Source organism: Euleptes europaea, chromosome 2, assembly GCF_029931775.1.
Source record: "Euleptes europaea isolate rEulEur1 chromosome 2, rEulEur1.hap1, whole genome shotgun sequence".
Classification (NCBI taxonomy): Eukaryota; Metazoa; Chordata; class Lepidosauria; order Squamata; family Sphaerodactylidae; genus Euleptes; species Euleptes europaea.
Window position 1 is genome coordinate 127,197,549 of NC_079313.1, and position 17,278 is coordinate 127,214,826.

Sequence of the window (17,278 nt, forward strand, 5' to 3'; positions counted from 1 at the left end):
CGTTAACTTGAGAAAGTACATAAGAACATAAGAAAGGCCCTGCTGGATCAGACCAAGGCCCATCAAGTCCAGCAGTCTGTTCACACAGTGGTCAACCATGTGCCTTTAGGAAGCCACAAACAAGACGAGTGCAGCAGCACCATCCTGCCTGTGTTCCATCGCACCCAAAATAATAGGCATGCTCCTCTGATATTAGAGAGAATAGGTATGCAGCATGACCAGTATCCATTCTAACTAATAACCATGAATACCCCTCTCCTCCATGAATATGTCCACTCCCCTCTTAAAGCCCTCCAAGCTGGCAGCCATCGCCACATCCTGGGGCAGGGAGTTCCACAATTTAATTATGCGTTGTGAGACAAAATATTTCCTTTTATCTGTTTTGAATCTCTCGCTCTCCAACTTCAGCAGATGACCCCATGTTCTAGTATTATGGGAGAGGGAGAAAAACTTCTCCCTGTCCACTCTCTCCAAACCATGCATAATTTATAGACCTCTATCATGTCTCCCCTTAGCCACCTTCTTTCCAAGCTAAACAGCCCTAAGCGTCCTAACCGCTCCCCATAGGACAGTTGCTCTAGTCCCTTAATCATTTTGGTTGCTCTTTTCTGCACCTTCACAAGCTCTGTAATATCCTTTTTTAGGTGTGGTGACCAGAATTGTACACAGTATTCCAAGTGTGGTCTCACCATAGATTTGTACAAGGGCAGTATGATATCAGCAGTTTTATTCTCTATTCCTCGTCTAATTATGGCCAGCATGGAATTTGCCTTTTTTACAGCAGCCGCACACTGGGTTGACATCTTCATTGAGCTATCCACTACCACCCCAAGATCCCTTTCTTGGTCTGTCGCTGCCAGCACAGATCCCATCAGTGTATATGTGAAGTTGGGATTTTTTGCCCCAATATGCATCACTTTACACTTGCTCACATTGAATCTCATTTGCCATTTTAATGCCCATTCTTCCAGTACGCAGAGATCCTTCTGGAGCTCTTCACAGTCCGATTTTGCTTTAACCACCCTAAATAATTTGGTGTAATCTGCAAACTTGGCTACTTCACTGTTTAACCCCAACTCCAGGACATTGATGAACAGGTTGAAAAGCACCGGTCCCAACACAGATCCCTGAGGTACCCCACTGCTCACATCCCGCCATTGGGAGAACTGACCATTGATTCCTACTCTCTGCTTCCTATTTTTCAGCCAGCTCTCAATCCATAAGAGGACTTTCCTCTTATCCCATGACTATGAAGTTTGCTTAGCAGTCTTTGGTGGGGGGCTTTGTCAAAAGCTTTTTGGAAATCCAAATACACAATATCCACATGCTCATTCCTGTCCACATGCTTACTGACGCTATCAAAAAACTCTAATAGGTTAGTGAGACAGGACCTACCCTTACAGAAGCCATGTTGGGTTTTGCCCAGCAAACCTTGCCCTTCTATATGCTTGACAATTCTATCTTTAATAATGCTTTCCACTAATTTACCCGGAACAGACGTTAAGCTAACTGGCCTGTAATTTCCTGGGTCCCCCCTGGAACCTTTTTTATAAATGGGTGTTACATTGGCCATTTGTAAGCACTTGTTCCCAATGCACTCTCACAAGCAACACTCGCAGACAGGTAGTCCAAAGAAGAGTTGACTTTAATGGAGGTCATACAGGTATACAGAGCTTGCAATGATTAAAAAAGGCAGGAATGGGGCAAAAGGGACATACAGCAGACTATATGGAGTAACAGGTCATATCAAGATAGCACAGGTTGGCATGGAAACCCCTCAGTCCAACGGGCCAGACTCCCATGAGCTTCAAAGCCAGAGAGGAATGCAGTCATTAGGAAAACAATCCTTGAGCAAAGCAGAGTATCTGTGAGAAACCAAAACTATCCCTAAACGCAGAAAGCAGGCCTGACATCATTCTCCAGCCCTCTGGTACAGAGGCTGATCGAAGGGACATATTACATATCTTTGTTAGAAATTCAGCAATTTCCCATCTGAGTTCTTGAATAACTGTAGGATGAATACCGTCTGGTCCCTGTGACTTGTTAGTTTGCAGTTTTTCTAGACGTTCTAGGACTTCCTGACTTGTTACCACTATTTTCCTCAGTTCCTCATTATCCCCTCTCCAAAATCTCTGTTCAGGAGAAGGAATCTGCCCTGTATCTTCAACAGTGAAGACAGATGAGAAGAATTCATTTAGTTTTTCAGCAATCGCTTTATCCTCCCTTAGAGTTCCTTTACTCCCATTGTCATCCAATGGTCCAACCGCTTCCCTAGCTGGTTTCCTACTCCTAATATACTTAATAAGCCCCTCAAAATCTTTTTTTGCAACTCTAATTATCTGCTTGCATTTCCTTTGTGCAAGTTTGTGTTTGCTTCTGTTCGACTCATTTGGGCAAACCTTCCAGTATCTGAAGGAAGACTTTTTTTCCTCTAATTGCTTCCTTCACCTTACCCGTTAGCCATGGTGGTGACCTCTTGGACTTATTACTACCTTTCCTGACCTGCGGTATACAAGCTAGCTGAGCCTCTAGTAATGTGGACTTGAGTAACCCCCAAGCCTTTTCAAGAGATTTAACCTTCTTAACTGTTCCTTTCAACTTCCTCTTTACCAGTTTTCTCATTTTAGAGAAGTTCCCTCTTTTAAAGTCAAAGGTAATTGTATGAGATTTCCCAGGCACTTTCCCACTTACATCTAAATTAAATTTGATGCCATTGTGATTACTATTGCCAACTGGCTCAACTACATCCACATCCCGCACTAAGTCACCGGCAGCACCACAGAGTATTAAATCCAGGATCACTTCCCCTCTGGTTGGGTCTATGACCAACTGTTCGAGGGCACAGTCATTTAGGATGTCTAAAAATTTTATCTCTTTGGCTTGTCTGGAGCATACATTTATCCAATCAATATGAGGGAAGTTGAAGTCTCCCATTATTACTACTTCGTGACCTTTACATGCTTTCCTAATTTCACTCTCCATCTCAAGCCATTTGGTCAGGGGGCTGGTAGAACGTCCCCAGTACTAAATCTCCTTTGGGGCCCGGAATCATCACCCATAAGGATTCTGTGGACGAGTCTGCCCTTTTTATGGTCTCTAGCTTATTAGACACTATGCCTTCCTTGATATACATAGCAACACCCCCTCCAATACGCCCTTCCCTGTCATTTCTATACAGTTTGTAACCAGGGATGACTGTATCCCACTCGTTCTCTCCCCTCCATCAGGTTTCTGTAATGCTCACTATATCTATGTTTTCTCTTAAAACCATGCACTCTAATTCCCCCATTTTTGCTTGGAGGCTTCTAGCATTACCATAGAAACACCTCCACACTCTTTCTCTCTTTCGACTTGCCTGGCATGTGCCTTTGGGCATCTTTAAGTGGCTATCCATCTTTTTTTTTTTCATTCCCTTTCAGTCTAAGTAATTCCTACGTGGGCAATCTGGAGCAATTTTCCCTATGTCCATATGCACTGAGTTTGCCCGAACCGGATGCTTCTCAGCTCCTGTCGGCTTTCCCCCCAGTACTGCTACCTGGCTAGCCAATTACTATTTGGCTAGCAAATTTCTGGCCGGGTGGGCAAGAAAAAGCTAACATTCATCATACAAATCCAAAACTGGCCTTTACCCCTCATAGCCATGGAATTTTCTGGATGGCACAGGCAAATCAGAAAAATCCAATTAAAAAAACGAAGACTGTCCCTGCACTACATAGGACCAGAGAAAAAATGGAAACGCTTCCTAACAAAAAAGCGATGGAATAGTTTAGTGAGAAGAGATCCTGCAAGATGTTTTGATGGTCTGAAGGGAACTGAATGAGAAGGCATTCACTTTGCTCCTTAAAACAAGAGCAGATAATAAGAGGAGGGGACATGAGCTCTAACTAGCTCTAGAATGCTCTTGTGACTGACTCTGCCCAGGCACAAAACTACATGGCAGCACAGAGACCTCCAAGTCCACATCAAAAACTTCCCACTGTTCTGTGATTTAATAGACTGAGGTGGGGAAAGAATCAAAGTTAAGAGATCTGTCAGTTGACTGGACTAACGCAACTGGTGTTGATGGGGAGCACAGAGTATTTTTAACCTTCAAAAAGTACCAGTTGATTTACACACACTCTGAACATTTCTAGAATTAAATTACATTTATAGAATCCCATCCTCCATTTAAAAAATATTTCCATGACTAGAAAAGATCAATAAATGTAGAGGGTTGGATTCTATGGTTGCATCAGCGGAAGCCCTCATGGTACTGGACCTTTCCCATTCCTCCTTTTTTTGTCAGCAGCCTTCTACAGCACCCAAAAAGGCAATGCCAAGCGATATGGGGCTCTCCATAGACAAAAAGGCACAGAGGGAGGGAGAACTGGGTGACATCATCCCCTTCCTCATTCTTTTTTTAAAAAGTATATTTTATTATTTATATGAAAAAGACAATACAAAAACAGCATAGACACACAATAACAAACATTAACCCATACACAGAGTGTATCCTACCTTCTAAAGGGTGCCATATTGGAGCAATATCTACGATGGCAACTTAAACCTTATTCGACAACTCTTATCACTTAATAGAAAAATACTATACCTCGTAATGTTTTTAGGTCAATTATTTCTTATTATGCTACTTTTTGAAGCCTAGTCTAGAATTTCTTTTGAGTGACCTCCTCTTATTTCAAACAGTTTAATGAACATATCAACGCCACAAGCACTCCTCCTCCTCACTCTTGTGCCAACAGAAAGCTTGCTCTGCTGACCTTACTCCACCAGTGGAGGGAGATTGGGGCCATGGCTACCTCCAACAGCATAAACCTTGCCAGTGCTTGTGACAATGAACATCTGCTTACTGGTTTCATTCAGGACCACGGGTGCTTTATACGCTTCCCTGTCGCTCTCACTTGTCTAAATCTGCCCTAAGCACTACCGCCATATGACAGTTACCTTTTGTGTGGCATTATTCTTTTGAAGAGACTTTGTTACAGAAGATACTGGTACGCTATCTTCTACAAGACTAGAATTCATTGCTCTTCTGTCAGGAACTGAGGAAGCATCAGTTTGTTCCGCAGAGTTCATCATTTGAAGAGGCATTTTAATCCGGCCTTTACGAGGAGATGCTGGAAATGAACACATAAGTTTTTTTTAAAAGTTTGTAGAACCCTTTTTGTTTCCGCCTAGATTATAATAAATAAAAATATTTCTTTCTGATTTTTAGCAGTTTTAACCGCCAGTATATTTTGGCATTCTTGACTGACATGCTAGAGTAACTATAATATTTCCAGAGGGGTAGCCATGTTTGTTTGTTGCAGCAAGAACAAAGAGAAGTCTTGTAGGATTTCTCACTGATTGCTAGTCTTAACTGTCTTAGAAAAACTTGTGACTTCTTGTTTTTGAATAATCATTTCCAATGTTTGGTTACGTATGTGTGCTTGGATATATTCGGTCCAAATGTTTACCTGAAAAATACCTTATTGGTCTTTTGAGGTATATTCAGGTATCCAGAGCAGTATTTGGGATTCTTGAAAATTCCAATATGCAGGTCCCATATATTTCCAGAAATATTTGGGAATATCTAGGTACAGCATTTTTGGGATCCCAGACCTGCCCCCCCCCCCCCCGCAACAGGTTCCCCAGGCAAAGGGCCAGTGTCTTGCTGGCACCAGGGACTGTGGCCCCTGGCCAGCATGAGTCTCTTCCAAGCTCCGAGAGGGTGGCTGGCTCCTGGCCAGTGCGAGCCAGGCACCGGCCCTGGCAAAGCTCTGGTCTGGTTGGCTCCTTCTCCTTCCCTCCCTCCTTTGTGGGTACAGAGCCCTTTGCCAGGGCTGTTTTGTCCTCTTACTCCCCTCCCTGAAGAAATCCTCCATAGGGAAAAATGGAACCCAAATAACTCCAGAAATTGCAAGTATACACAATGCTTGAGAAAAAATTGCAAACTGCTGCACTCTATGCTAGTATATATAGCACATTTCAGTGATCCTCCACAACAATAAAAATGAAAAGGAAGTCCCAATATACAGCAGTCCCAAATAGTCTATTGTTCTTAATGGCTTCCCCATAATTATGGGTTCCCTTCCTTGAAAGTTTGTCAAAGAAAATCAAAATATTACATAATATATGTCTAAGACATCTTTATCAACAAATTATTTTTCTTTTTTCCAATTCCACAAGCTGATCATACCACCTAAGTATTACCATATCAACTAAGTATTTTTAAGCAAATACCAAATACACAATAAAAACAAATTATGTAATTATATATAGTATCCTGTCTAACTTACAAGTATGAACCAACTGAAATGGACTTTGCCCTGGTAATCTAGTAGTGCACGGTACAGTCATTGATGCCTCAGATACTTTCCTTCTAGCAGGGGTGATCTTAAAATAAAAAAGTGAAAAGAATAGTTTAAGATTACATTGATTTATACATGTATTGGAGTAGATGTCCTTCATCTTTTCCATTCTTATAAACAAGCTTACTTTGGATTGAACAGCTTGGACGTCCACATTAACTTCTTTATTCAGATTTTGGGGGAGATTATGAGGTTTTACAGGATAACTACATTTTTCTTCCACTGGCATACAAGATTTTTCTTTTAAAGGTGATATCTGACTTTCCGGTACAAGAACCTATTCAGGTTTTTTTGGGGGGAAGGAGAACAATAACACTCAAGTCAAACATTTAAGGTACACATCATTAGAAACATTTCAAATAAAACGCAAGGCTCAATCCAACACTAGTGAAATCAGCAAGAATATCTACCCACAGTACAACACTGTGAAATCCTTATCAAACTTTAGGAAGTATGAACAGTAGCTTGCAAAGTAGTATGGTGCTGCTATTCAGTTTAAGCAAAATAAAAAAATGCTGCACCTCTCTGGATCAAGGTTTGCTTACTGTTGTTAATTACTGTGAGTACCCCTTTAATTTATTTAGCTACGAATTTTGAAAGTCTTTTTTTTTTTTTACGGAACAACCAACACTTAGTAATCAATAATGACATTACTGGGGATTGTGCCATAGAACTAGATGAGTAAAGGTGAAGTCTGTACGGAGAGATTCAAAAGCTGTTAGGTTTGATATAAAACCCACAGTTCTTGGTGGCTCGGTACAGGATGGCATTGGCTTGATTCAGATGCAATGCCGCCAACCATGATCTCTCACTACAATAGAAATGCAGGAGCTTGTTCATACAATCCTTCCTGTTCTGCACGCACACACACACAAGCTAATTATTTCTTTTCTGATTTTCAGCAAGCCAGCTTACCATTACACCTTAAGGCAAACCGTGGTTTGTGCTTACCCTGCAAACGAGGAACAAACAAGTTTGATGGTTCAGATGTAATAGCAAGCTACAGTTCAATGCAAACCTGAAAGTAGCTAATTAGTTGTGGCGTATGAAGGGAGAAGGATTGTCTGAGTGAGATTGAACCTCCACCCAGGCTTGCTCTTGTAGCACTAAACCATGGTTGTTCATGATGTCTGAACTAAGCCAAAATCACTGGCTGACAAATCCCTCCACCAATCAAAGGTATGAGGTTTCAACCTGGAGGTAATGTCTTTGGCAACTTCTTTGCTTTTATTGAAGGCCAATAAGCATCATGTAGAAAAGAGTTGCAGTGTGCCTACCAGCAGGGAGAGGAGGAAAAGTCTCAGCTCTGCTTTCTGCATCCTCCTTTTCAAGGAAGGGAACTTCCTGTATGTGGACTAACCTTCTCTCACACCCAGATGCTGTGTAGTTGGTATACTAAACAGATTTTCTGGTTGACTGCAATTGTAGACGTTTAGATGTATGAGCTTTGTGGGGCTTGGACATGCAATCCATATGACTAAGGACTTTCCAGAATGGGGACTTCTGTGTATACCTCCTTACTATACTGAAGCCCTTATATATTAAAGCCAAGAGATGGGGGCATGTAAATGTAGACTGTGAGTAAAACAGTAGCCTCAGTCAAGAACAAAGATACACATTTAACTGATTCTGCTTGTGAAAGGATAATACGTTGTGGTTTGTGAACACTTTTTTTTAAAGCTACCATGCTTCCTTGTTACATTTTTTAAACAGAGGCTTGCTCCTACATAAAGAAAATACTCATCTATCATGTCTGAAACATATACCTGTGATCCACTCTCATCAAAAATTACATGTACCGTTGTTCTGGCAACTGACATAGTATTCTTCCTAGTAAATCCCTAAAAAATACAAGTAATAAACATAGCAAAGTACAAAATTTTAAAAAAAGAAAAAAAATGTATTTTTCACTTCTGTTTACAGCAAAGAGAGAATATAGTTTTAGCATTAGTGAAGTTTCTTATTAGTCCCTTTGTATGTAGTACTGGTATTTTATCTCTCTTCTGAAAATGAATGCACTGAAAGTCTGTTCACCTCACACTAGACTTTGTGAACTGTGTATTAATTCCCTAATGGATTTTTCTTATGTGGTTATTCCAATCCTTTTTTCCTCGTGTATTGTTATTGTTTGCCAGTCATGGTCTGTTCCCACTCTCTCTTTGTCAAGCTGTTTGCTTCTGGCTAAGGCTTTGCCAGTAGAAGAGTAGAAGGACCAGCAACTGTCCAGCTTAGCTGCTTCCTTTCCTGTTCTGCTACCTTTGACAAGGCTAACACCAGAAAAACACTCTGGAGGACAAAAATCCCACACTCTAATAGAAACCAAGGTGGATAAAAGATGATAAGTCGCATGAAGCTGGTGTATCCGACATATCCCATCTTAGGTAGGGCATACTGAGGAATGGGAAGAGATCTGTGGATATTTCAACTATGCTGACTAAAAATCACACTTGGAAAGCAGCTTACCACCTGAAAATGAGAACAGATTGGATGAGATTTGTCTGTCTCCTTGTATCGGTGTCTCCACCAGTTGATGAAGACTCTTTTGTTTGTGTGTGTGTAGAAGAGTTGGTTTTTATATGCCGACTTTCTCTACCACTTAAGGAAGAATCAAACTGGCTTACATTCGCCTTCCCTTCCCCTCCCCACAACAGACACCCTGTGAAGTAGGTGGGGCTGAGAGAGCTCTAAGAGCTGTGACTAGCCCAAGGTCACCCAGCTGGCTTCATGTGTAGGAGTGGGGAAACCAACCCGGTTCACTACATTAACATCTGCTGCTTATGTGGAGGAGTGGGGAATCAAATCTGGTTCTCCAGATTAGAATCCACTGCTCCAGACAACCACTCTTAAGAGAGCCAGTGTGGTGTAGTGGTTAGGTGCGGTGGTTTGGAGCAGTAGACTCTGATCTGGAGAACCAGGTTCCTGTTGGCAGCTGAGGATAGGATTCACAACAATGGGTATACATTTTGGGAGGAAAGGTACTGGCTGGACATTAGGGGAAAAATTACAGTAATAGTTCACCAGTGGAATCAGCTGCCTAGGGAGGTGGTGAGCTCCTCCTCTCTGGCAGTCTTCAAGGAGCAGCTCAACAAACACTTGTCAGGGATGCTCTGTGCTGATCCTGTATTGAGCAGGGGGTTGGACTAGATGGTCTATATGGCCCCTATGATTCTATACTCTAATTCACAACATAGTTGAGGAACAGCAATCAGACTTGCTAGAGATATATAAAACTTTTTCTACTGTTTCTGCTAATGGTGCCTCTTAATTAAAAACTGACCATGCAAATTCAGTATACTTATAGCTGAAAAAGCACACATTCTGTATTATTATTTCACTTCCTAGTCCAGATCCAGTACTCTTCATTGTTCACTTTGTAAAATTCTGGACACTGTGCACCAGTCCAGTCTATTGGCACTCCTTTCTCATTTTTTGCATTTTGCTTAACTGCACATTTAGTACAATAAGCTGCTGCTTTTCCCTGTTTCCCTTTTGGGGTGGGTTGGAGTACAATGCTAACAAAAATAACTATACAGAATCCTCTTGCTTTATTTGAGATTATCGCAATTGCTCACATGTACTTTTTACTTTGGTGCTACAGAAACAATGGTAACATAATCTATAAAAGCAGCTATAAAATACAAACTGTGGTTAGCCATCATTATTTCAGTTGAATACAAAGAAAAATAAATAGGAAAAGGAAATCTCATCTCCTACCTGACATTTATTTGCACCATAAACTTTTCTTACTGCATCCAAAATTTCCAATGCCGAATCAAAATATAATATTATTTTCTCTCCTTCTTCATCACCCACAAATATTGGATTTTTTATATTTATTTTTAACTTCTTTTTGTCTTTCTCGTCTGTACAAATATGAAATTTATTCATTAGTATCAAGTAGCTACTCTGCTAGATCCCAATAACCACAAGCACAAGGATCAGAGATCTTTCCATGATCCTCTCTGAGGTCACAGGATCCATGTGTTGGGAGGAGAGTACCACTGAGGAGGATACAAATCACCCATTCTCCTTCTTCTGCAAGCCACACTGTGCTGACAGAAAAGGACAGAAAGGGGATTTTGCACCCACCCCCCTCCTCACTTAAGCCTCTGCAACCACACATCTACTAGCCCACATAGGTCACATTTCCTGGGAATCAACTTTCCCAGGGTTTGATGGGACTGCTGGGGGGAAGAGAACCTAAGAAAGATCCTTGACCATTAGTACCTTTTGTTGACAGATCATAAGATCCAACACATTGCGAAGCCAGTGTGGTGTCATAGTTAAAGAGTGTTAGATGAGGATCTGGAAGACCTAAGTTCAAATCTCCACTTTGCCATGAAGCTGGCTGAGTGACCTTGGGCCAGTCACTCACTCTCATCATAATCTACCTTATAGGGTTGTTGGGAGGATAAAACAAAGAGGAGAATGTTGTACTCCATCCTGAGCTTCTTGGTGGAAGGGTGAGCTAAAAATGTACTAAACAAATATATAATATTGGTCCTCCTCCCGGATTGTATTATGTGTGTTTGTGTTTTCAGTGAATTATTTTATATATACTTTAAACACTCTTTTGATGTTTTGATGTTCGCCACCATGAGGATACTATTTGGGTGCAAAGGTAGCATAGAATAAATAAAATAATAAAGGTTAATATAGCATATAAACTTGCTGTGTAACAAATGAAAAGCATTCAATACTGGGGTGTTCAAGGGTCCTTAAAAGTCAAACGTTTTTGTTTAGAGAGCATTCCCCAATTTATGATTGCTGTTATAAATGGCACTAATAACACTGGAAGAGAATGGATTGTATACCAGAACAGTATATTTTTCGTTTAAAGGTTTTGCACTGTAATTTTAGGCAGAAGAAATCGGTAAGGAACTTACAGTTGGCTCACAAAGAATATCACACATCACCTTTAAAATAGAGTAATTTGAAAGCAAGAAACAAATTTACATATGTCACTACCTTCTACAATGTATATTTCAACTTCTTCTTCAGGTATGCTTACAGTTTCCCACTGATGAGCCTAAAAGCAATAATTTTTGAAAAGGGGATGAAACTTCTCATTGAACCATAAACTTAAATCTGTCATCAGAATGTATAAATTTCTGGTCAGCATTTGGCTATCCTGGAGGCCTGCTTTCAGAAGAGTAATCCAGATCTTCAAACACACATCCCTGGACTAACCTGCCAGCAAGTTCTTGCCCTCCAGCTTTTTCATTGGAGAACTCCCAAAGGGCTACACAGTTAAGGCACAGTTTTGTTTCTTATTGTTCTCTGTCAGTTGATACCATTTTATATAGTTTTTGATTTCATACTGTTTTGCCTGTATACATTAGAAGCTGCTGTGAAGCCTCCTGGTCAACAGTGGTCTTCAGTTGCTGAGTTCTAGAATATACCTTACAACTTTGAAATATTTTAAGGTGCAGCCTTGAGCTACTGAGCAGGGAAAGTCATTAAGCAAAGGTGGGATCACCCCTAGTCTTTTCCTAAGATTGCTTTAGGGTTACCATACCCTAAAGCATTTGAAAAACTATGCTGCAAAAATTTGTTGAAAATAATATAACTTTAAACAATGTTTGACTGCAGCCCTGTTATCTAGCTGTTGTTGTTGTTTTAAAATTATTGTTAATTTTTGTAACAGCCTTTGGCCCTATGCAATTAAACTGAACTGGAACTATTAAAGCAAACATTACACTTTTTTTCTTTTTAGTCTGCTGTCATAGTTATTGCTGATAAATATTGATTGCTTTTTCCCAATTTGACTGCTGTTTGAATGCTTAACCCTTTAGTTTTCATTAACCACTGATTATTATTATTGCTGCTTATATAATTCTTTTCATGGATTGGGTAAGCCACCTTAAAGATCATGTTGAGCAAAAGACAGCGTAAAACACTTTTAATTAATAAACAGATCAGTGAGGAAGAGCGTTGCTTGGTACCATTGCCTTACACAGAATGCTGAACTGGCTTAAGGAACGGCTGATGCTACTGTAGTTGAAATAGGTTCTAGTTGTAAAACAGATAACCCTGGCATAACAAGTGATAGACACAAATACACATGTTCAGACTGGTTGGGGTTCTCTGCCACTGTGCACATCTGTAAAAGCACTAACTAGTCTCTGTAAAATGAAAGGCAGACATAAGGCTCCCTCAATGGATTATCGTGAGATTACCATTACCCCTAATATTTTAATACAATAAAATTATTTTAACATACTTCATCATCTGCAGCAACATAGAAAGAGATACTTCTGCTACCAGTATTAAAATCAATCCAGAATTCTTCAAGATTGTCATCTTCCGGTATCTGTAGCTAAAAACAATCAAAACAAACAAACAAACAAAAACCCAAAAACTATCAAGTTACATATGAACTAATAAGGAGAACAGTTGCTTTGAATCTGACATCAACACTCTAGTCAAATTTGAAGAAATATTCGGGCTCCTTTTTCATGCTAACTAAGCTTTCATTTGTTGCCATTTATTCACTTAAAACATTTCTACCTTCTTATTGCCTCAGACTCAAGGCAGCTTACAGTGCATCCACCAGGCTGAGAGGACACAAAACATTCCAAACAGGCTATGTTTGAAACACAGATTCAGATGCATAAAATGAAAAAGCAAAAATTTTAAAACTCACAGAATAAAAACACACAAAATGAATAACACAGAGAATGAGAACAAACACAACTGAAACAATTTACCCCCAACAAATACTCTCTGGAATCACACTGTTTTACACGACTTTCTAAATGCAGCAACTGAAATAGCCCTCCACACCTGCTCTGGTAGGCCATTCCAAAGGACTGGGCCCACCACGGAAAAAAGCCTGTGAACTCCCTATAACCATTTGGACAGTCCTAATGGATGCCACCATAAGAAAGAGGCCTTCTGAAGAATGTTGCTGGTGCATTAGGAGTACACTGGGAAATAAGGTTATATGGGTGCTATACTGTGAAGGGCTTTAAAAGTAATAACCAGCGCTTCGAAGCAGATAGAACAATGCTGTTGATGCAACACAGCAGTTATGTTTTCTGAGTGGCTGACCTCAGATAGGAGCCTTGTTGTTGCATTTGGTGCCAACTGAAGCTTCCAAGATGAAAGTAATATGATTTGGATCTTACAGTAGAATGGATCAGAGTACCTAGGTCAGCAGAGTCTAAATAAGTGCTCATCTTACAAGCTAGATGTAACTAAAAGATGTAGTCCTGTCACCAGCATCAACCTGTTTATCCATTAACAAGACCAGGTGCAGGAGGGACCAGGTCCCCAGGCTCCTAATGTGATCTACGAAGGAAAGCGTAACCCCATCTAAGTCTGGTAGATCAGCACCAGTCAAGCATTCTGCCTCCTCAACCAGCATCACTTCCGTCTTATCTGGATTAAGCTTCAGTTTGTTTATTCCCAGCCATTTGATCACAGCCTGAAGATACTGGCTCAAGACCTTCACATCTGCATCTGGAGGCTTGGATAGTGAGATGTGAAGCTGGGTGTCATAGGCATATTGGTGACAACCCACTTTAATGCGCCTGATGATCTTGACCAATGGCCTCACATAGAGGTACAGACGCCTATGACACCCCACACATCATGTCCCAACTAGCCAGTTCTGTTTCTCTTATGTAAACCTTTGTTTCCTGCTAACAAGAAAATAACAAAACCAAGGGAGGACTGTCCTTTTTATCCCAAAATTTGGTATCCCGTGCATATTCCCTTTATAATAACATAAAGCACTACAATAGTCCAAATACAAGGAAATACATATAATTCAGAATAAAGGAATTTACCTCATATTCCCCCAGGAAGGCTGATAAACAAGGATAGGTGAAAACCCTGTAATAAAGTATTTTAATAATAATAAAAATATTATAATCTCCCCCATCTTAACCGCACTTACATAAGATGATGGTCAAAATAATTAGTTCCTTTAAAAATGGGCTGTATCCTACCAGTCCTCTCAGCTAAGGGCAGCACATTCCATCAACACAAAGTATATTCTATCAGCAGAAAAACTTCATGAATCAACAGAATGCTCCTTACACCATTGGGACACACGTTGCATCTATAGAACACATTGCTTTTAGCACACTGAAAAATTTAACACAGTATCTTTATATATGCTTTGCTTTACCCCTGCAAACTCTGAGCAGCTAACAGAGCAGCAAAAGCTGCAATACTGTGACATATAAAGTAAGAAAAAATGCAGAATTTTACTTATTTTACACAATTTAGCCTCGTTCTATTAGACATCGTAGAATTCTTAAATTTATTTTGTGATGAAGGAATTTTTCAGAAAATGTTCAGTTTGAGTAGTATTAATATATACAGCTTGCATAAAAGAAAATGATAAAAATGAGAAAGTAAAAATTAAGGCCATTAGTAACCAATATATTCAAGATTTCAAATGGTTACAAATGTTACAAATATTGGTTTGGATCCTATGAAGAAGTTCTGTAAGGACTATTCTCTGTCACGGAGTGCACTTCCTCTTTCATTAAACTTTTGTTTGCACAAATTCATTGAAAACCATTGATCTTGTGTAAACAGAAGTTTCAACAAAAGAGGAAGTGAGTTCTGCAGCAGAGATTATCTAATGCACATGGAAAACGTTCAAAGAATCCAAGCCATAATTATGGACAACGTAAAATATGTTAATAGAAAGATATTGGGAGAGAATGTATGACTTGACGTCTGATAGCATTCTGCATGTTTGAAATTACATTTAATTTAGATAAGTACTGCCTGAGTATAGATAATGGTTATGATTGAAGACTTTAATAGAAGAATGCATAATGGGCAAAAAAAATCTTTCTAGAATGGAAGCAAAGAGTATCAAGAAATAGAGTACCAGAAAATATAGAAGATGACCCCGGAATATTTTAACTTAATGTTGAAAGAGGGATTTTAAGAATGAAATTTGTGAAAAATTAGATAAAACAGCAACAGAAAATTGCATGTAAGATGGGAGAGCTGACAAAGGAAGTTATACAGTATGAACAGGAAATCTTATTTGACCATGCCTTCAGTAACTAAAATATCACCAGTCATTTGCAGGATGCTTTCAAGCTTATCTTTACTATAGGGAACAGAAAATTGGGCCATGATTTATTATCCACGGGCAAAGCTATTTGCATGGGAAGGAACCAACATAGGGCTTAATGGAGCCTTCCCTTCACTCCCACACTCAATGGACCCCTCATGCCAGCATGCTAGCCATCACTCACACCCAGACATGTCTCCAATGTCATCAACTCAAACATTTCCTTAGAAGGCCCTCATATGAACTCACTCATCCTCTGAACCCCTGGGGAAGGATCTTAGGGAAGAACGCAAAAAAAAAAAAGCCCTAAAGGTGAGCAAATGGATGGGCATGAGAAACCATCCCTTACATACCCTCTGGCTTCAGGACACCAAGACTACAAGATTATGCCTCACAGATGCTCTCATGACCACTTGGCCACTGATTGCAGCTGGGACCAGAAAGATGCCTCTGCCCCACCTGTAAAACTGGTCCACTGAGCAAAGCCTCTTCAGCTAATAACATTCAAGCAGTACAGCTACAAACCACTGGTTAAAGAACTCATTTAACATTTTGGCTAAAATATATGACTCCGGTATGGCTAATAAACATAGATACTGGGAACTTTATTTGCATGAGGAATCTCAGGCTAATACAATATTCCATCCAGGAAAGACCATTTGCCTGTTACTGTGTCAAGAATGATAACATGTCAAATCAATCACCCTTCCTGCACCATCAAATGTATTCTGATGCCCTTTCAATCACAGGCTGGTTCCATGGTTCCATCACGGACTGTTACTTTAATGTTTACACCACCTGGGTCCCAAATACACAGTCGCCCAATCAGCATCCAGCCTACAGTTCTCCAGTGATAGCCAGACTCCAAAGGTCTGGACTAATACCCATTTTCCCCGCTGGCAGTGAAGTAAACCCAGGTACATAAGAGGGGCTGCCCAAGTCCCTAATCTTTGCAAATGGCACTCCATCCACCTTCCACATCAGCATGATGCACAAGGATCCCCATCTTTAGGAACAAGTGAACTATGATTCTTCCTCTCCCTCCTACAGGAGCTTTCATCTCCACCTTTTAGCTCTTTCTCTCCTGCTTGGGGATGCCTTCATCTCTTGCTGACAGCTGGCTTCCATTCTTCCTGTTATGCTCTCAATCCCCCCTCCCAGGCTTGGCTTTGCCTCTGGGAGAAACATAATTTGATTTCAATTAAGTATTTCATTTTAAACTGCTACTACTTGAGTATTAGGTTTATACTAAGTGACAGAGTTTTACTGGTTTTAATCTCCCAATACATTAGTTGTGTTAATAGGTTAGTAAAATTGATTTCTTATTAAGTACCTGTTTCTCCTCCATTCCCCTCTCTACTCAGATTTATTGTACCAGGACTGGAAGCTAAAACATTCAGTGGAGCAAACATGGCTTGGTATAGCATGACCTTGGAAACTAAGCTAAGCAAGGTCAGTACTTGAATGAGAGGCCACCAAGGAAGACTCTGCAGAGGAAGGCAATGGCAAACCACCTCTGCTTCTCACTTGCCTTGAAAGCCCCTTGTGCTGGGGTCAAGGGAAACAAAGTACATGCAGATATCTAATTCCGAAGTGTACCCCCTGCCTGCAGATACTTAAATCCGCAGATAGGGGGCATACTCACCCCAACAGGTATTTCTGCAGACTCAGGTTTTTAAAATCTGAAAAAGGGAGGGTTAAATCCTCTCCCCTCCCCCGACTTTTTATAGAGCACGGTTTGTGCATGCTCTCTTTCAAAATGGCAGTGACTGCCACCAAGAGCTGGGGTCAGCCAGAGGGGGAGATGTGATTCCTCCCCCCTGGGAGGGGGAGTTGGCATCCCCCCACACACACAAGTTTCATGGGCGCCCACTTGTTTACTATA